General features: G+C 38.1%; 1 protein-coding gene across 1 annotated transcript in view; it reads right to left on the bottom strand.

Moving 5' to 3' along the window:
- The window catches only part of LOC147227230 (helicase ARIP4-like), a 76647-nt gene extending 62219 nt beyond the window's left edge, over positions 1-14428 (bottom strand). Inside the window, exon 1 of the mRNA XM_086159078.1 lies at positions 14291-14428. The gene's annotated coding sequence lies outside the window, so the exon portion shown is untranslated. The remainder of the gene's footprint in view (positions 1-14290) is intronic.
- Positions 14429-22764: the final 8336 nt, after the last annotated feature.

The following is a 22764-nucleotide window of genomic DNA, read 5'->3' as shown; positions in this document are numbered from 1 at the left end:
AGCAATCACCTGACTGCCTGGCTGAATTGCTCTGCTGTTGTTTTTTATGTTGTTATAGCAGAACACATGTATGAAATTGTGGTCTATTGGTTTTAAATTATAATCTTTTGTCAGCCGATAACTGGGATTGTTAATTGTCAAAGGAACGTGGGGGTTGTACTTTCCAGGATGTCTGCATTTTATGCTTTCAATTTCAATTTAATTAAATTTCAAACAAAGGGTTTGCTGTTTGTTTAAATATCTAGAGCTAGTTCATATTGTTTCCTTAACTAGACCTACATTACAGCCTGACACATACAATTTACAGGACTGTCTCAGACAAGTAGAATATTGTGATAAAGTTCTTTACAAAAACAAATATTTCATACATTCTGGATTAATTACAAATCAACAGAAATATTGCAAGCCTTTTATTATTTTAATATTGCTGATTATGGCTTACGTCTTAAGAAAACTAAAAAATCCTATCTCAAAATATTAGAATATCATGAAAAAGTAAATTTTGTTTTTTTAATTGCATTACAGAAGATAAAGAACTTTATCACAATAGTCTAATTTTCTGAGACAGTCCTGTATATCTCTTGTGACAACTGCAATATTTGCATTATCTGATTTATTAGCTCCCTTGTTTGATCAGAAATTCTGATTCAAGCGGAAACTGGTCCAAAAACTATTCTTGAAACACCTGCAGCTTCAAATAAAACCCACAATCTGCTCAGACACATAAACAGTGCCACTAATTCTGTCTTTGATACTGTAATATGTACAAGTTTATTTAGGATTAGCCACCAATGAGTAGGTTTTAAGATCCCCCCCAAGCCCATGTAAGCACACACACAAACCCACATACACATACTGACCTCAATCAGTGAAAAATGCTGACCTGCATCGACTTGCTTCAGAGGATATCTTTAAATAGATAACACCCTGGGACAACCCGCCTGGTTGTCAAGTCTAATCCCACAGCAACAGAGCTCCTTTTACCCAGATGCATGTATACAGAAAGTGTCAGTATGTGTGCATGATTGCATGCGCGCGCGCACACACACACACACACACACACACACACACACACACACACACACACACACACACACACACACACGCGCGCGCAAATCAGTCCTACCGACTAAAGAAAATGTCTGTAACTTTAAAAAGTACTGACACGTACAATATAATATTTTCCTTTTCAGTAATATAGGTCATAGCTATGAGCTAACAGATCCGCTTTACATAACGTGATTAGAATGTGCACATTTAGTAACACCTCAACTGCGAACACACATGATCAATTTAGCCCTGGTCCATGTAGTGTGGGGCAGGAGGATGGTTTCTAATTGGTTGCCACTGGCTGATTTCCAGCCAATCATCCACGGTTCCCTAGGTTCATTGAGGTTATTCGGGTTCAGGAGGGGACAGTGAAGGGGAAGGGTTTCCTCTGTTTAACCAACATATGCAACTCAGGTGGTTTATCCTGCTGCCTGCCGCTATTCATAGCAGCAATGAAGGTGACAATGAAAGAAAGAAGCACAACAAACACACTTCTGATTCAGCAACACAGACAAGATGAATATGTCCTTGTTTGATAAAGAACACAATAGCAAAGATAATACTACTAATAAAATTAATACTTCTGACCTTTACAAACTCCAATTTTCAAGATTCAGGTTTAAAAAAAATAAAATAAAAAACAAATCAGAGTATCACTAATTTTCTTCTATAATACTATTGAAATAACACGTATGTGCAGGATATGAATATGAATTAAAAAGAAATCTTATCCTATTACTGTCTGCCAACAGTTCTACTCACTCTTTTACACAGTGACTGAAAAAATTGGAATATAATGTCAAACAATTAAAAATAATATACATATAAATAAATGAAATATTCATACTTGAGCAAAATATGAGGCAGGTGCCTGATCTGACCGAGAGGTGGATGTCACTTCAAAAAGAGAAAAACTGAACAGTTCACTCTAAATTTGATGAATAGATGCTGTGAAATGTGCCTAATCATAAGCTCTGATGTGGTCTGAATGAAAAAAATATAGTAGGTCTGAGTGAAAAGACTGAAAATGCATAAATTTGATTAATTTAAACAGAGACTTGAATAAATCAATGATGGACTGCCCATCTGCCATTTATTAGGCCTGCATCTAAAGTATTAGAAATCAAAAAAGCGAAGCTTTGATAAAATAATGACTGAAAAATTGGCCGGCATTAAGAGTTAGTTGAGCTAATATCTCCCTGATCAATAACTTAATATAGCTTTACTCTCACATAGGGATTTATTGCACTTCCATTTCAGCGTTAAATGTCTTCATGTGGTTGCATAATTATTGAATATTAGTTGAATAGAGGAACAATTGCTTTTGTTTTGTAATTAAAAATGTCTTGTATGTACTGGTTTTGACCTTCCGGACTGTTGCAAAAGTACCTTACCTTATTTAACAAATCATGTTTGAGGCTATGTACGCAGCCCTGTCATCACTAAAGAAGCAAAACAAGTTAAGTAACGTTTTACTGCAGGTGCCTCGGTTATCAACACAACTTCTCAACAGTGTAAATCACAAAGCTATGAGGGGCCTATGACTTTTGTACATTATTGCAGTGACCCTTATACTTGCAGTTTGGAAAAAAAGAAACTGGAACTAGAATCATACATAAGCCAGTTTTAAATGTTAGCACACATCAAAGAGTCATCTTCTGTCTGAAAAAAAAACCAAAAACAATCCATCTAGAAGCCTCTAATAAATCTTTATAGCTGATACAGTATAAGTAATCTAAGGTTTGAAATATATCACCTAGGTAACTGCACATATTTTATTTCTTAGTGTTTCAATTAGTTTCAGTTCAGCTATTCCTGTTATGTACATTGAATTTAATGATTTATTTTAATTTTCTACTTCCTGTTGCATTTTATGTAATTTAATGCTATTCAATACTTCATTTTTGCTAATCTTTCAATACTTTGAGATAATGATAGTTCCTAGCTATATTTTTCTTATGATTTTAAATCAATAAAGTGATTTCAGTGAAAAAAAACTCTGGATGTAATCAGTAATATGTATCAGAATTACCAGGTCATTCAGAAATATAACTAAATGTTATATATCATATGGTGTGACTAGACTAATACACTTAGATGTTTTTGCTGATCCTCAGAACACAGTGGGAGTCTTGCTTTTTATCATGATAATGGAAATATGGTTGTACTTGATAAATCAACATATAGTCACTGTTTAGGGATTAGATATCAATTCTTTAAAGGAAATAGGCAATTTAAATCGGTTCAAGATTGAAAAATGTGATTTCATTCATATGCACATTTATATTATATAATTTTTGATATATACAAGCATCATTTGAAAAGTCCAGATATGCACACATGTAGTTTAACAACCTCAAATATGACAACAATAAGAGCAGGCACCATTGTTACACCATCAAATATATTCAGACCCATATATGTGATCTCCAGCAAAAACACCGAATACTGCTCTATGACTAAGATGAAGGTAAAAGGAGGAAGATAAACACGATTCCAGCCAGGCGTTAGATGTCGCCGTGGATACGGTCAGCAAACGCCTACTGTGAACAATAACAGGAGCATGTGCATATGCATATGCACATGCACATGTACATGACCAGATGCACAAAATCATCCTTCCAAAGGTACTCTGATGTTATTCGCTACACAAGAGGTTACCATAATTGATTATTTACTGTTGTTAAATGGAAAGTGTTTTGGAAGTGATCAAAGTATTGATAACCTAGTTCTAGTACTCGGAAAATACTGTAAAAAACAGAAATGTTTCCAAATCTGTCATGTTGGTAGGAATAAAGGGAAGCTCTTTATCTTTTAAAAATTTTTAAAAGGTCTAGCTTTCTTAATTATACTGTATATACAGTAGGGAGAACTGAAAATTGGGAATATTGCTCAGATGTGTCATTGAGTCCAGTGCATACCCTGCCTTTTGCCCGGTGGCAGCTTGGCTCCAGCATCCCCCACAACCCTAAGTAGGATAAGCGGTAGCTAATGGATAGATGGATAGGGTAGAACTGTACTGTAAGCCCTGTGTCACCTTTTAAAACCAAAAAGACAGTTCACCGTTTCACTAAAGCAGTAATGATTGGTCTGGATCTGAACTTAACAGAAGGCTATTTTAGCTTATTTAGCTGTCCTGTGTTTGCATCAGTGTGAGAGCCCCTCCTATTGCTGAATGCATAAGTTTCCACAAAATGCTAATGTCACGTGAAAATGACCTGGACCAAGTGACCTGGAAACAGAGAGCCTGCAAAATTGTAGCTGTACTTTCTGGCTCCAGCAAATACTGATTACAAAAACAACAATGTGTGAACACCATTAATAGAGAATTATTTCAATATCTCCCCTTTGCTTAGAGGCTTCTTTTTACAATAACATGGGGGAAAGGCTGTAGTTGCTTAAGAGGAAAGACAGCCAAGAATATTATTGAGAAAAGTTACATAGTTACAGTTGCAGGTGCTTTACATACAACCTGAGAAAGGTTGACACGCAGCTCCATGCCCATCACTCTTGAAATTGGAACACTGGAATTTCAAATTCGGGAGCCGATTTCTCAATTTTATTTAGGTACCACTGCTAATATTTTTATTTAACTATATTTTGGAAACATGACTTTTTGAAAGTAGTACCTCATTATGAGATCTAAATGTAACTCATCATACAGTATTAATCATGTCTAAACAAGCACACAAATGCAGCTAGTTGATTATTTTCATTACAATGATTTTACTTGAATGTTATTTAATTACTTGGTTCATTTCAGAGTTTAATTTACACCACCACTGCAATTACTTGGCAACTGATTTAAATGCGGATTGTAAAGTTTTACCTTTAAATTTGACCCCATTTATCCCTACAAAACTGTTCATCACAAATATATTTGGTGCGACAAACAAAACCTACTTTATTTTTGGAATTTGGTCATTTGTATCTGGCCTGCATTGCCTTTTAAGTGTTTAGATTTTCCATACAAAAAAAGATGTCTGTTCATTCAAAACATTCTCTTGGAAAACTAAACTTGAAATGTGCCAATAAAAAAAACCTGTAAGCATCCAAAAGGGACATCACAGTTCCTGGCAATTGATAAATGTAAGTAGCTCTTACTCACTTGGATGTAAAATTTTAGTTTTGGTGAATATTATCACTACATAGGATGGAAGTGTTGCCAAGATTTGTTTTGTTTCTTTAATTTAAGGAACATTAATGGATTTTTTGTGACCCTTCAATTGTGACACTGACTTTCTGCTATGCTCCTCTGGCAACTGAGCCTCCCCAATGTTGTTAGCTTCCATCCACTGATCTAACTTTACCTTCACTGCACTTTCTTCATACCAGCAAACAAGAAGAGAGAGCAATTACCTTCTCTCAGAGACAGCAATTAAACTACTGCCATTCCTTTAGACAGCTTTCAAAACCTTTTTTTTCACTGCTTTCAAACCTTTTACATATTGAAGTTAATGTGCCCCAACAAAACTAAACAGACAAGTCATAAGAGCACATTAAGACTAGAATGAAGGCTAATTTCTAATCACATGTAAATAAATGGCTTGGAACAGCCTAAACAGTCTTGAGGAGAGCAGCGGTTTATTATCAACATTTAGGATTTAAGATTCAAAGTATTTATTGCCATGTGCATAGAGAGGAAACATGTTTATTGAGCAAGAAAATACTTTCTTTGTTGTTCACAGTGAATGATAAAGAGTACAATCTAGGTATAAAATATATTCATAAAAGACAAATAAATAATAAAGTAAAAAGCTTTTTATAAGGGATTGCATGTGAACGATACATGCAGAAATGCTAAACTATGCAGATAGAACTATGTACGACTATTTGTCAAGAAAAAAAAACTGGATTGTGTCACATACAGCACAATATCAACAAACTCTGGCCATTGCATTTAACCCATCAAGGATGAAACATACACACTGTGCAACCACATAGCAGTACCATGGGACCTGTTAGGGTTCAGCGTCTTCCTCAACAATCCTTGGACAGACTAAGACCACTCTTCCCACCTGAGCCACACCCAAACCCTCAATAGTCAGCAATGATTGTATAAATAAAATGTGCAAATTGAAAGTGTGCAAGCATTCAAGCACAAGAAGTCCATGAATAGTCTGCAGAAAACTTGCACCAAATCCAAATATGCGAATCTAACCTACAAATCTCACACTGGATCGGTTGAAGCCTGGGTTAACAACGACCGCCACTGATGCTGATAACCTTCAATTGTACTATTATGGTATTGACAGACAGAGAAATGGAGTACGACTTTTCTTGAATGAGGATATTTTTAGGAGTGTTGTGGAGGTGAAAAGAGTGTCAGACAGACTTATGGGTCTGAAACTAGAAATTGAAGGTGCGATGCTCAATGTTGTTAATGGCGAAACCCCACAGGCAGGATGTGAGTCAGCGGAGAAGGAGATCTTCTGGAAATGAGTTAGATAAGGTGATGCAGAGTATTCCCCCAGAGGTGGCGACAGTAGTTGAGAGTGTAGCCAGACAGCATAGGATGGGGGTTTGTTGGATGAATTTGGTGACAAGAAAGATAAAGAGGACCAAAGCAGAGCAGAAGACGAAGTGGTGGAAGCTGAAACGGGAGTAGTGGTGTATGGTTTTTAGGGAGGAGTTGAGAAAGGCTCTGGGTGGTCAGGAAGAGTTTCTAGATGACTGGACAACAAAAGCTAATGTGATCAGGGAGACAGGTAGGTGAGTACTTGGTGCATCGTCTGGAATGAAAGTAGTTAAGGAGACTTGGTGGTAGGATGAAAAAGTGCAGGAGTATAAATAGAGAAAGAGGTTAGCAAAGAAGACCGGGAACAAAGAAGAGAGCAGACAGGAGTCAGACAGGAAAGAGACTACGAAGAGCTGATGAATGAGGAAAATGAAAGAGAGGAAAGGGTAGAAGAGGTCACTATTGTGGACCACAAAGCAGAAGAGGTTAGTAACGGTGAAATGAGGAGGGCATTGAAGAGGATGAAGAGTGGAAAGGGGGTTGGTCCTGATAATAGACCTGTGGAAGTATGGAAGTGTCTAGGAGAGGCAGTGGTAGTTTCTGGCTTGATTATTCAACAGGGTCTTAAAGAGTGAGAAGATGCCTGAGGAATGGAGAAGAAGCGTGATGGTGCCCATTTTTAGGAATAAGGGGGATGTGTAGAATTGTAGTAACTATAAAGGGATAAAGTTGATGAGCCATATACTGACGTTATGGGAAAGAGTAATGGAAACTAGACTGAGAGCAGAAGTCAGCATTTGTGAGCAGCAGTATAGTCTCATGCCTAGAAATAGTATGAAATGCAGTATTTGCTTCGAAAATTCTAATAGAGAGGTACAGAGAAGGTCAGAGGGAGCTGCATTGCACTTCTGTAGACCTGGAAAAAGGATACAAAGAATGGGCTTCGATGGAAAAGTGCCCACTTTTAAGAATAAGGGAGATGTGCAGGATTGTGTAACTATAACAATAGAGGGATAAAGTTGATGAGCCATCCAATGAAGTTATGAGAAAATGGAAACTGTTCTGAGAGCAGTACGGTTTCATGCCTAAAGGATACTACAGATACAGTATTTACTTTCAGAATGCCGGTAGAAAAGTACATAGAAGGTAAGAGGGAACCTTCATTATGCCGTTGTAGACCAGGAAAGAGCATATGACACGGTGCCAAAAGATGAACTATGGTATATTTTCAGGTTGTTTGTGCAAAATAAGTAAGGTCATAGCTGAATTACTCCCATTATTCACACCTTTATTGTCAAATCAGGTCAAAAGGCCATAAAATCAATAAATATCATACAATTAATTGATAACTTTATAAATATTATCAATAATATTTGTATCTAGTAAATATTGTACTGAAAGAGACTGAATTGAGGGTATGAAACCACACTGACCATTGTTGAAAACCATTAATGCTACAATATACAATCACGAGCTAATACACTGAATGACATAGGCTAAAAATGACAGAACGCATCAAAAACCATGTCAGTGGAATATTACAGCTATTTGCTGTTTGGAAGCAGACTAGACAGTTGTAAATAAAATATTCTCAAGTTCTGAAATCCAAGGTCCTTCTCTCTCACACACTCACTATGAAAGATGCCAAGTAAGCATTAGTTGGTGTAGCTTTGCTTCATAATGCTACAAGGGAAAGCTTAAAAACTTGAAATAATTTGATCAAACCTTGGTTCTGTTTCTTCTGTTGTCTGAAAGGGCATACGTCCGAAAAAAATGCTGCAGTCGTGCTTTAAGAAAGTTATGGGAGCTTTTATGGACAAAATGCCTGTTGCACTCATAACTATGAATGTGCGTCCCCCTGTATCATTATTAAATTTCAAGACTCTTTACATCCTCTGATTTTTTTTTGTGTCTTATATGTTAAGTAAAAGTTCAATAATAGTTGTATGTTGATAATTCATCACGTTTTCACAAATGCCATCATTATTTATTGTAGAAACAACTATATATTATTTTTAAAAATGGCTACAATTAGGTAAAATCCATAATTTTGTCCCTACCCTTTTTTGATCACAACTGATTTCTAATAAGCCAAAATACAACCATTTGGTTTTTTCAATTTATTTTTGTCTGAATTTCACTCACTCTGAAACAGCTGCATAACTAAATTCATAAATTCATCAAGGGCGATCACATCCTTTCCCCCACTTTGTCAAACCACCTTCCAATGTCACAGATACAAGTAGTAGAAAAATGTAAACTTCGACTGGATTCCTCTTCAAAGTACTGCTAGTTAGAAATAGAAGGCCAGACAGAACAGTCTATCAATCCAGATATTTTGTTTTGAAGAATGACTAAAACATAAGAAGTGTTGGAGGTCTGTATCTGTTGCCCTATATTTCTCCACTCATTCCTCCCACTGGTCATAATGAGACACTGGTATTAAATCACTACAATAACTTAACTCTCCACTGTAATATTTCACTAGAATAAGAGCAGTGTGGCTCATTCAGACAGCTCAACTCTGTCCCTCGCTTTTTTTATAGAGTCTGGGTCAAAGAGCCAAAAATGCTTCCATTCTTCAGCTGCTGTTGTCACTATCCGTGACCAAATGAAAATCATATTCTCTCCTTTCTCACAGATGGAAGACTCGGATTACAGCAATGAGTTTGTCAAAGCCTGTACCTTCTCAACCTCAACTGATACATGACGACTTCAGATCAGGGACTGACAGTTAACAGGTAGTTTTGACCAGCCTGTCACACAGAAAGACCTAGCTGACACCTGACACACACCCTTGCAACTCTTCCTCTCTTGTATTAAAAGTGATTTTCATTTGATGTCTGACTGGCATTAATAAGCCATAAATGCACATGAATGTTAAACAGACATCATCCGCCTCTCAGCTCCCTCCCCCCACATCCGTTCACCACTCCTGAGCTGTGTTCCTGCACTCAAACACCCGCTGAGCTAAAAGCAGAGACAGACCGAAGGAGGATGAAGAGAGAGATGAAAAGATAAGTGGTACAGACGAAGCACTTCCTGAACTTCTTTAGGTTTAAAAGAGCATCTTGTTTTTTTCTTTTTTTTAAAAAAGATTAAAAAATAAGGATCAAAATTCTCGAGTTATTCAACACCAGAGAACTGATCAGTCGAGCTGGACAGTATAATTTTTTTAAAAGTTGTCCAATAATGGCTTACTGATTTCTTATGAAGTTTCTTGAAAGATAATAAAAAATTTAAAACTTTTGTGTTAATTCCTTGAATTTTAGGCAAATCCTTCATTAGGTTTTAGGGATATTTTAAGGTAATATATGGGGAACGGGTTTTCTATAATCATTTACAGATGTTTTCTCTGAAGAAAAATTCTGTTACATTTTTGGAGAAAATGGACTTCATCTCTACCGGGCCATCTCTGGATATAGACTTTAAAATTGTGTCAACAGATGAAAAAAAATAGATAATATGATGTCATGGATAGAAAAATCAATGTGTAGTATGCCATTATACTGCAAAGCTCTACTCACAAGTTGTGCTATCTTTAAGTGGCTTGTTCAGACAACAGAACACTGACACATTTTTGCCTTTGATTTGAGAGTTTGCATCAAATAAATATTAATGACGATGTCCTTTTGTAAATATTTAATGTTGAGACACGTGCTTCGATAATCCCAACATCTCACAAGTGTGAGTATCTGTTGCAGTATCTGTTGATCTTCTAGAACCAATAAAATGCATTCTCCTGCGACATAAGAAGGAGAAAAACAAGAACAGCAGAAACAACAGCCTTTGACATTGAGCTTAGTTTTCACAAGGTTCAAGACAAACTTTTAAGACTAGAATAAGAAATAAAGGTACACATTTCCCAAGAGAATGAACAATGTGGGGAAGGGAAAGACAAGGAACAATGGAAAGAAACACCCCGAGCAGCAGGATGGTTATGTCTGTTCAGGTTTCGTCTGGATAAAGAGGTTGACACTCGATCCAAGGTCAGCTAAAAGTCTGGGGCTGCACAGGGATTGTAGCAGCAGACAGAAACCTATAAATCAGACATCATTCAAAGGTATGTTATTTTGGGCAAAAGAAGTTGTTAAAGCTAACTTTTTGTTGCAGAGGTAGTCAGAATGCTCCTCAGTAGCGGTACCCCAGGTGTGGATGAGATTCCCTTTGGGTTCCTTAGGGCTCTGGATGTTGCGCGGCTGTCCAAACTGAAACGCCTCTGTAGCATCACGTGGAAGGTGGGAGCAGTGCCACTGGACTGGCAGACTGGGGTGGTGATCCCCCTCTTTTAAAAGGGGGATTGGAGGGTGTCACTCTCCTCAGCCTCCCTGGAAAAGTCAACTCAGGGGTGCTGGAGAGGCGGGTCTAACAGGTCGATGAATCTCACATCCAGGAGGAGCAATGTGGTTTTCATCCTGGCCGTGAAACAGTGGACCAGCTCTACACCCTCAGCAGGGTCCTCGAGGGTGCACGGGAGTTTGCCAAACCAGTCCACAAGAGTTTTCTGGACCTTAAAAGGCATTCAACGGATTGGTGTGGAATCCTGTGATGGAAACTCTGGGAGTATGGGGTACTGAACCCTGCAATACAGGCTGTTCAGTCCTTATATGATTGATGCCAGAGCGTGGTCTGCATTGCCGGTTGTAAGTGGGACTCGTTTCCAGTGAGGGGTGGACTGCGGCAGGGCAGTCCATTGTCACTGATTCTGTTCATAACTTTTATGGACAGAATTTTTAGGCCCAGCCAGGGTGTTGAGGGGATCCGGTTTGGTGACCTCAGGATTGGGTCTCTGCTTTTTGCAGATGATGTGGTTCTGTTGGCTCCATCAGACTGTGACCTCCAGCAGTCACTGGGGCACTTCACATGCAAATATGAAGTGGTCAGGATGAGGATCAGCTTTTCCAAAGCTGAGACCATGGTTCTCAGCCGGAAACGGGTAGAGTGCTCACACTGGATCGGGAAGGAGTTCCTGCCTCAAGTGGGGAAGATCAGGAATCTTGGGGTCTTGTTCACGAGTGAGGGATGGATGGAGCAGGAGATTGACAGGTGGATTGGTGTGGTGTCAGCAGTGATGTGGATTCTTCCCCTGTCTGTCCTGGTGAGAAAGGAGCTGAGCCATAAACCAATCTACATTCCTACCTCACTTACAGACTCGATCTGTGGGTCGTGACTGAAAGAACAATGTCACGGATCAAAGTGGCAGAAATGAGGTGGCTTGGGCATTTGGTTAGAATGCCTCCTTGACATTTCCCTGGCGAGACTGTCCAGGCATGTCCCCCCCGGGAAGACCCAGGGCACACCGGAGGGACTATTACTTTAGGCTGGCCTTAGAATGCCTAAGGATCCCCATGGAAGAGCAAAACCAAGTGGCTGGGGAGAGTGAAGTCTTGGCTCTCTGCTTTGGTTGATGCCCCGTTAATGGATGGATGGAGCTAACTTTTACCTGACTATGGCTGCACCACCTTCAAAATGATACACTTTTTTTCATGAAGGCATCTCAGTTAGCGATTCAGTTTCATAAATTAGATGTAATCTCATTGATTTCTAACTGAATATTACAGATGACATGATCTGATGGAAGAACATCCGTATATACATTGCAGTCGTTTTCCCAACTGCTGTTTTTAAGTCATATTTTCTAAAAGGAAACTTAAGCTCTATAGGCAAAACCAACATCATCTCAAAGGCCCTGACTATTATGCAGCCAAAACACAAACTGGATGTTGATTGAATTGCTAAAAAGTTTTCTAATTCGACTTTCACAGCATTTCACTTCTCGGTATCAATTAATCTGATGAAGTTATCTACATTATATAATGGTGGTGGGAAAACACACCCACAGATGGAAGAAGAGTGGTCCTAATGTTGTGTATGGGAGGGATGGGCTCACTACAAAAAGGTGATAACTGTTTATAATTAATCAAATCACACATGGGAGATTTCAAGGAAAGACAAGATTCAGCAGTTACATTTTCAAAGCAGCTCAAGAATGGAAAATCACATGTGAGACTGATGTGAAATGTCTTGAAATGTTTAGACAAAAGACAAAATGGAAAGAAATTATTACCAATTGCATTGAGGCATCCAACGAAATTATAGGCACTGGAGACAAGTATATTGAAATACCTGCGTGATGTTTTCTTTTCAAAAACTAAAAAACGGTTCAGGGAAAGGATTTTGGCTAAAAGCTGTGAGACAAGTCTCTATTATCCTGTCTCTGTTCAAGCCTATTCAGTCTTGACTTGAAGGAAAACATCTTAATTTGTGTTGCAAACCTATTTTCATTGAAGGTATAATAAAGAAATTATTATGGAATCGTTGTAATCAAAGAAATTGTTTGTGATTTGTTGCAATGTGTTGTTAGTCTGGAGCTTTGGTGTCCTGAAATGTCCTGTGGCAAGATTTTGACCATGCTTGAAATTTTAGGGCATATTTCTTAAAAACTGGCTTGCTATAAACCCCGACGATGCGCAGACTTTCTGATGCCATGCATGTGAAGTTTTAGGTTAATTCTTTTTAAGTCTTCTTTTCCTTTCAGGCGTTGCCATTACAAATCCTCTGCCTCCAACCAAACCCTGTCGTCTGTATTCTCTTTTCTCAAACCAACTAACTTCATGTCCTCTCTCACCACATCCATTAAATCTCCTCTATTGGCCTCCCTTTACTTTTTTTCTTAAACTACAAACCACACACTGCACTCTGAAATTTATATTTTGTACAGTTTACAATGTTCTTGTCCAGTCATCGTTTACCTTGATGTCAGTACGAGTACCAGAGACAAATTCCTTGACTGTGTGAACATACTGGGTAAATAAAGCTGATTCTGATTCTATAAACACAGTCCAAGGCTACAGTAACACCTTAGTGAAATTCATCTGATTTCTTGCCATTTTTGTGGGATTATGGTGCTTCCCTGGTGACAATGTTGCTGATCTTATCACTTACTGTGCTTTCTCAGACAGTTCTCTCATATCATTTTGTCATAACTTACTCATAACACACAAAGAGAGGTTGGACGTGAGAACCACAGAGCAGCTTCTGCCTGCATGTATTATTACTACAGCTGATGAAATGTCAAAGCCAGGTCATTATTTTTTTCAATTTCAACTTAAGCAGAATGTTTCCAGAAAAGCACTCTGGTGATTCCTTCTATCAAATTCAAAACTTCACAGGGCATTAAGAAGAAAGGGGGGAAAAAAGTTAGCGGATTTCATCCATTAACTGAAACTTTAGGGATTATTCAATAGGCAGCATCAATTATTCATTGGAGTAAATTCCCTGATTTTGCATTAGACAGAAACAAAAGTCTTTACATTAGCACTTTCGTGTTGTTCTTGTTGGTATTTTAAGGGGGAGGGGAGGCTGCGTTTCCAACCTTTAAACTGTTAAACTGTTCGATTTAAACCCTCAAATTCTGGGTTATATATTCCCGGAGAGGCGATCAAACCACGGATAGGGTCAGACAACATCCTGTGGTGATCCAGCCATGTCGCAGGTCGGAGTTTTTTTGTTTTTTTTTGGGGAGGGGGTGGCGTAAAAGAGGAGAAAAGCAACAAACAGCGTGTTGGCTTGTTTCGTAACCCGAACGGAGGCTGCGACGGCATTGCAGACAGTCGGGGGGGGGGAGGAAGAGGAGGTACAGGAGGAGTGTAGCTCCTCTATTGTCTGGAGCCAAAATGACGCTTCGCACCGGAACAGATGCAAAAGAAAAAGGAGGGGGAGAACAGGTTTGACTGAAAAGCAAACATTTAGCTTGACAAAAAAAAAACTAGCATTTCTCACCTGCCGTCCCCGGAAAGTCGTGTGCTGGGAGTCACTCCGGTAAAAAGAACAGAAAAGCTGAGTGAGTGAAGGGGTAATGACATGCGGGGAAGCCAGCCTGCTCTCACTCATTCATCAGTCGGACGCCGGGAGAGGAGGGTCGCTCCTGTCGGTCCCGGCGCTTCGTACACACACTGAGCCATTACGAAAGTTCCGGAAGTGCGGAGCATGTAAACAGTTGCGGGTCACCGCCAGCTGCGCACGGCTGCGTGACAACACAAGCACTTGTCATTAGTGAATGGACGGGAAGTTACACCGTTGCGTTTGTTCCGCTGTTGATATTCAATCTTAATGATTAGTTTATCGCACTTTTGCTTTCCCCCCCGATCACAAGGTGGGCGATGGAGTCTTAAATCTCCGTTCATTGATCATCCGGGTCAGTGTGGAAATTTGAACAAAAAAAAAGAGGACAATAAAAATAAAATGAAGGTAATACGTTTAAATCTCTTACCTGAATGGTATTTGTTCTGTTGTATAAACACGTCTTTGAATTTCAGTTAATCTTTGCAATCCGCGCCGAGGCGCTGGCCAAAATGGCTAAATGTCAGAATTTTTCGGTCATTTTTGTATATTTTGTATTTGTTTTGTCGATAATTGGTCTCTGATTTTGGAGGTTTAAGAGGTTATGGTTTTTTTTTTATCATTTTGCAGTTGCTGTTTAAATTTCTCATGATTTTTCCAGTTTTCAGTAAGACAAGTTAGGAAAACAATAGCTGAAATGGGCAAGAATGATAATACGACTACTACTTCTACTTTTACCCCTACAACTTCTAATAATGAAAATAACTACAAAACATTCCTTAATTTTTCATGAAGTGCTGTGAGTAAGTGAGCAACACACAATAAAATAATAAGTCAAGATTTTTGTTATTGTGTCTTTTGAATAAATTGTTGATTTATTGAAGATTATTGGAAATATTTTTTTATTTATAATTTGTTTTTTTTTTCCAAGTAATTGATAATGGCTCTCTGTCTCTTGGGTTTTTGGCCAGTAGTTTATTAGACTGTTAGAGAAAAGAGGAAGTCAGTTGATAAAAATAGGGGAAATAGGCAAGCACTACCACAACAGTGAGAATGATACTACTTCTTCTGATATTAAAAACAATTATTGAAATAATAAATAAACAAATACATACGTTTATAAAGTACTTTCCAACAAGTGCTGTGAAAACAAGAAGAAACAACAAGACGCAAAGAAACAATAGACAATATTCATTTATTTAATGTATATTCCACCTAGCCTGCAGTAGGGGTCAAGGTGGGGCTGAAAGGAGAAGAGAGAATAAAGTATCACAAAAAAGTGTACAATTTTTCAGATAATTAACAACTATTTCTAATCACAATAAAATTGAGTCCTGATATTCTCTGTATAACTATGTAAATGTCATGCATGAATATGTGAAACCAGTCCAAGTTAAAACCCTACACACACACACACACACACACACACACACACATACTCGCACACACACAGACACAAACACACACACTCGCACACACACAGACACACATTCCAATGGCCTCAATAATTGTCAATCGGGCCAAATTTGTGGCATTTTTGACTGGGTCAGATGACGGTCATGTCGGACAAACAGTTGTGGGTTACACTAGTGGCAAATATTTTCCCCATTATCCTGTTACAGCCATATTTCTCTACTCACCTTATGCTTACAACTAGAATGAACTACTGTTACAACTGGCCTCTTAAAACCTCAGTGTTTAAATCCAGTTTGTTCCCATGGCTCTGTTGTTGTGTTGCTTACCAAATTTCCCTTTTAAAGAGGTCAGTTATTACAAATTGCAGTTTCAAGGATATAAAATCTTCTTCACTTGGGGCAAAAATGACCTGAAAAGCTCATAATGGAAATCTCTATTTGAATCCAACCATTAGTTGGTTCATTAAGGTCAGAGTCAACATTTTTCACCGCTCAAGGCTCAATCCACACTTACTTAGCAGGAATTTTCTCCCTGAAAGTAGTGGCTTATTTAGACTGTTTTGGACTGTCAAAGAAGAATTCATGTGAACATTGCTAAAAAAAAAGTGTTGAGCTGCATTTTGGCACTAATATTTTTATGTTTTCTAATGTATCTGATTAAAGTCTTGTTTCTCCATTTGTTTTCATGGGTGACTTTTTAACAGCCTGCTGCACTATGGTGCACCGTCTCTTCCTCTCAGTCATACAGTGCCTTCTACTGGTCAAAAGTACGAGGTACTTTTCACGACAAAGATACAAATGGACATAATATCAGGATTTGTGTGAGATTTTATACATTGATTGATGTCACTTAAACATAAGGGTCACAGTGGTTTTGGTCTTTTGCTTATTAATCATTGTTTAAGGTAATGTATTTCTGATCGAAAAGTGTTTTTAATGACGACGTCTCGATGATGGGCGGCTTCAGTGTGGCTTTCGATGATATGATTTGACAAAGCTTTAACCACTGCGCTGGCCACATGGTTTAGTAACTCAAACAAGACAACTGGCTAAAAGAGGTTATGAATTTCATATTAATTGTCTATATCGCTTATCCTGTATACAGGATATATACACTGGACCCAGTTTCAGCGAACAGTGTGCACTGTCCAATGTTGCCAGTCGGTCACAGGACCGCATAAAAAGATATACAATCATTCACTCTCTTATTTAGATCCATGGTCAATCAGTTTCTATTCATGGTATTAGGCAGTTGACAGCCTTCATTTAATCTACTGAATATTTTTGTACCTTTGGAGGAAACTGGAAAACCCAGAGAGAACTTCCCTGGTGTTGAACACACAAACGTCACACTTCATACTGTGAAAGAGGAGTGCTAACCACAAATATCACCCCACTTCTTGCACAATTATGTGTAATTTTTGTAATTTTATGCTTTCAAATCAAGAAAAAAATGAACACGGAAATATCTAATGTAAAAAACTGCTCATTCAGTAACAAATGTTCCTCAGAAACTTGAATGATCATTATATAACCTCCATCAAGAAGTTCATAAGTACTACTATATCATTTTCTGCCTACTGTATCATTTTCTGCCTACTTGAAAATAGATTTAAAGTAAGGAGATTACCACTTCAATGCAAAGGAAGGAAGGGAGTAATCGGTCTTGGTTATTTTTACTGCATATTGACAGTTTGTCCCAGACACACAGATCAGCACGGCATCAAATAGAGCACTAGATACTGATCTGGTAGACATTTTCCATAAACAACACCAGGCAACAAGGCTTAACTATAACTTCTTTATCCTTACCCAATCTTGCTAATCAGTGCTATTAAATCTTTACTATACCGCATACTGTTACTTTTCACATACACATGCATGCAAATAAAGTTTTGAGTAGCCTTTAATATGATTTTTAGTCATTTCTTCTCCGGTTTCCCGTTTCGAAAAAAGTTTATTCTCACTAATTATATCCAGTTTGATAAGAACCCTCCTCCCACTGCCCTTACTGCAATTTCTTGGAATTTTTTTTTTTTTTTTGCTTTTTCATTTCATTAATTTGTTTTTTCGTTCATTTTTTTTTCATTTATTTTTTCATCTTTAGATAGTCTCTTGCCTGTTTTTTTGCAACGTGTGCATTAATTGAAAGAACTGTCAAAAACAAACCAAAAATTCTGAAATGAAAGAACCAACAAGCAAACTAAAAAATAAAATTGCTAATTAGACCTCAGACAATTTTGAATATATGCTAAAATTGTTTTTACCCTTTGCTAATGAAAGCCTTCTATTATTCCTTGTTGTTTCATGTCTTCTTACATGTTCATCAGTTCATCATTCACTGATTTCCATCCCGTCTGTGTGTCTGAAACCAGAGCGTTCTGTTTATGTTGAAGGGTAGACAGCAAGTGAAGAGAAGAAAATTGTATAAGCCTCAGGAAAGATTCAGCACAGGTGCTTTTGGATCTGTGTGAGTGTGATAGATTGGTGATATCTAAGAGATGGACACCACCAACTGCTCAGGAAATTGGAAAAAGTGTTGAGGCTCCACCATCCCCCATTTACATTCTCTCCCACTCCTGCTCTCTCATGTCAGTTTTACGTTATATCCCTTTCCTGTGATGGAGTGGAGTAATTTATAATTCAACTCAGACACATGTGAACAACCAAATAGGAAATCACACAGACAGAATAAACCAAAAGAATGACACCAGCATGTTGATTTATGCAGTATTGTACAAAAACATTAATTTTAAAGTCAAAATTTACAGTAATGTTTATGTTATTGTTATTTATATCAAGGGCAAAAAAAGGTTTCTTTGTTGCTTGACTAAATCTTAAGATTAATAGTTAAGTCTGTGAAATTAAACAAAATGCCAAAAACAATTGCCAATACAAAATAAACACGTTTTGAATTTAACCTATCGGCAAAGCAGAAACACAGAACAGTCAAGGATTAATATAATTCATACTTTATCTTAAACCCATTAAAACAATACGGGTGCAGCACAAACATCTAGAATGTAATTTCTTTTACAATATATGCTCAATCGGTGCAGTATTGTTAGAAAATAGTAATATTGTTTTTAGAAGTATATGCAAGCATCGCTAATGTTTAATTTGAGGTAAAAACAAATATCATATCTGGATGCCACCTCCCTCTTAATAAAAACCTAATACAATATCCAGTTGAGTATTTCTAAGGGCCGAGTATGAATAACTTATTCAAAATTAACAAACAGTCACTGTAGGAAAGTTATCCATCACAGTATACAGCCATTAGACAGGTCCTGATGGTGGAATCAAATGGGTCCAGACTTAGACTCATTGCATTACATTACATTACATTACATTACAGTTATTTGGCAGACGCTTTTATCCAAAGCGACTTACAAAAAGTGCAGTTCAGACTTGCGACACCCACATTGTTTTTGTTTGACTTGTGTTGACCTTATATTACCACTGGGTGGCGCTACCTGCCTTTTATTAGTGTCCTTGTTACATAGCCAAGATTGCAGTAATGATATCCTATATAAGGTACTATATTTTTTGGGCACCATCTACCACAGATTTTAAACAAGTCATCTGTTGGTTGTGCTTTGTGGACTTAAAATTTAAAACCTCAAATTTGGCAATATCCATCAAGTTTCTGAAGACACAGAAAATCTTTTCCTTTCGGCATTTAACGTCAGGGGTCGCCACAGCAAATCAACATTTTCCATCTAAACCTATTTTCTGTATCCTCTTTTCCAACTAACTTCATATCCTCTAAATCTTCTCTTGGTTGTCCCCTAGACCTCCTGCCTGGCAGCCAGGCATTCATCTACCAATACATTCAACCTCCTCTGTACATGACCGAACTATCTCAGTCTAGTCTTCTAGACTAATTCGTTATCCTATCCATCCTCGTCGCTCCCAAAGAGTACCTCAGCATCTTCATCTCTGCCTCCTCCGGCTCGCTTCCTGTCTTTTCTTCAATGCCGCGATCTTCATACCATACAGCATCGCTGGTCTCACCGCTGTCTTGTACACCTTTCCTGTCATTCTGGCTGATATTTTCTATCGCATTGTACACTTTTCTCCATCCACTCCAACCTGCTTGAGCAAACACTTCATCTGAAGTACTCTTTCTAGGTATAAAGCCATACTGCTGCTCACAAATGCTGACTTCTGCTCTCAATCTAGTTTCCACTACTCTTTCCCATAACTCCCTTGTATGGCTCATCAACTTTGTCCCTCTATAGTTACAACAATTCTGCACATTCCCCTTATTTTTAAAGATAGGCACTATCACACTTCCTCTCCATTCCCCAGGCATCTTCTAGCTTTCTAAGATCCTGTTGAATAATCTAGCCAGAAACTCTACCGCTTCCTCTCCTAGATACTTTCATACCTCCACAAGTATATCATCAGGGTCAACTGCCTCTCCATTCTTCATCCTCTTCCATGTCTTCCTCACTTCAGTTTTAATGATCTCTGCTACTTTGTGACCTACAATAATCAGCTCTTCTACTGTTCCCTCATTTTCCCATTCATCGGGTCTTCAAAGTACTCTATCCTTAATCATCCAGACCTGCTGTACATCCTTTCCATCTCTATCTCTCTGATTTGCAAACCTGTATAAATCATTGTCTCCTTCCTTACTGTCCTACTGTTGTTTTGGCTTTGCTACCTCTATATTTACCTTACGCTGTAAGGTAAATATGTGCTCCTGTCTGTTCACTTCAGTCCCCTTAGTGTCCCACTTTTTTTTCGCTTTCTCTGTATATACTCCTGCACTTCCTCATTCCACCACCAAGTCTCCTTATCTAATTTCCTTCCAGACAATACACCATGTACTCTCCTATCTGTCTGCCAAATCACATTAGCTGTAGTTGTCCAGTCATGTGGAAGCTGTCCCTGACCACCCAGAGCCTTGCGCAACTCCTCCCTGAAAACCATACAACACTCCCTCCTTGTCAGCTTCCACCACTTTGTCCTCTACCACCATCCTATGCTATCTGGCTATACTTTCACCCACTACTACTTTGCAGTCACTGATCAATTTCAGTTTACCTCTTCTACACTAGATGGAGTCTACCTGCATGCCCCCACCTCCACTCTTATAAATTATCCTATGTTCCTGTCTTTTCTGGAAAATTCTTCAGTACAGCCATTTCCATCCCTTTTGCAAAGTCTACCACCTCTGTCCCTCTGCGTTCCTATCCTGTATACCAAATCTGGCCATCACTTCTTCATCACTTCTATTGCCAGCACCAACATGTCCATTGAAGTCTGCCCCTGTTACCCACTCTTTCATCTCTGGGGATATTCTGCATTACTTCATCAACTCATTCCCTAACTTCTCCTTCTCTAACTCTTATCCCACCTGCGTGGCATAGCCACTAACAACGTTGAGCACCACACCTTCAATTTCCAGTTCAGACTCATAACTCTATCTGACATACTTTTCACCTCCAGAACATTCCCAACAAACTCCTCCTTCAAGATAACTCTTACTCCATTCCTCTTCCTGTCAGTACCATGATGGTACAACTTAAAACCTGTTCTCAACAGTACAGATGTGGGAGTTTTGTTTGTTGTTCTGGATGGAGTATGTTAGTTTGGGTAGGATTTACTCTGTGAATAAACAGACATTCCTAATATGCCCCGGTGGCTAACAGTCAACTGAGTCTGAGCAAGGATGTTGGTTCCAAGCAATGTAATTTTGAGGATGGCGTAGAATGTGTGTCACTTGAAATGCTTGGGCATGCAGACCTGGAGTCATTACTGGCAGCTGCCTTTGACTTGAATTTGGTTCTTGCAGCGGGGGAAATCACTTACAGGGGTGACATGTGCACATTTTTGCTGATTGAAAAATGCTTCACTTTTGACCACAGTGTAATGGAAACTGCATTAAACTGATAAGTACGGTGTACTTGAACTCAATGTATCCTGCTGACTGTCCAATAAAGCAACTTATTTCTACTTCTAAATTCATTGTTTTCTGGAGAACCTTAACCAGATGTGGGCGTGACTTGTGATTTAAACACTTTTTTTTTGTGACATAGCCTTGAAATATTTTAATGTTAATAACATTTGTGGCAAAAGTTTTCTTCCACTTCCACTCTCCTATTGCAGTGGATTCTCTTGTGTAAACCAAATATTAATGGGGTGGTTTATAACAAATACTGGATAATAACTGACAATTAACAAAAATGCACCTCGAGATCAGCACTCACAGTAGCATTTTATACACTAAATGCCTGCTATATCCAAATAACTTTTCTGAAATTATAAGACCTGGTCAGACTATTGCCTTTGTTAGTGGATATAAAACACCTTTTAGCTTTCAAATGCATTTCCTTGGATGACAGTATGTTGTTTGTTTGGATTTTTCAGAGTTAGCATTGCATTCCTGTGTAATGCCACTCCCCATTCCATTATTCTGATTGGTTGTTTTGTCATGAGTTTTGACTCTTATTTGTTTTGTGTGATCCTTTACTGTCAGTCTGAGCAGTTGTAGTCATATCATGTGCAGCCTGAAGCTGTGAACCCCACAAGATATCTACAATGAGCTTAGGGACAGCAGAGTAATTTACCGATATTATCTGTTCTGGCAATTTCAGACCATATGAAATTGTAACAACACCCAAAACCTTGGATCTGAAAGGGGCCTAGGGATGGTAAACTGGGATGAATATAAAATAGAATATTATAAGAATAAGATAAGATAAGATAAGATAAGATAAGATAAGATAAGATAAGATAAGATAAGATAAGATAAGATAAGATAAGATAAGATAATAACAATATCAATAAATATGAATAGAAATATAATAGAAGAGACAGAAATAGAAACAAGTGACAACAAGAACAGCAAGGATAAAAATAGGTAACAGAATGACAAGAAAGATAAAAAATAAATAACAGAATGGCAAAGAGGATAAAAAATAGCTAACAGAATGACAACATGGATAAAAATAGATAACAGAATGTTAAATGAAAGGATCTATCTTC

The sequence above is a fragment of the Fistularia commersonii genome, chromosome 14, assembly GCF_037954325.1.
Source record: "Fistularia commersonii isolate RoL2024-O1a breed Wild chromosome 14, RoL_Fcom_v1.0, whole genome shotgun sequence".
NCBI classification, from domain to species: Eukaryota; Metazoa; Chordata; class Actinopteri; order Syngnathiformes; family Fistulariidae; genus Fistularia; species Fistularia commersonii.
The sequence above is the reverse complement of the archived record's forward strand: the minus strand, read 5'-3'. Positions and strand labels throughout refer to the sequence as shown.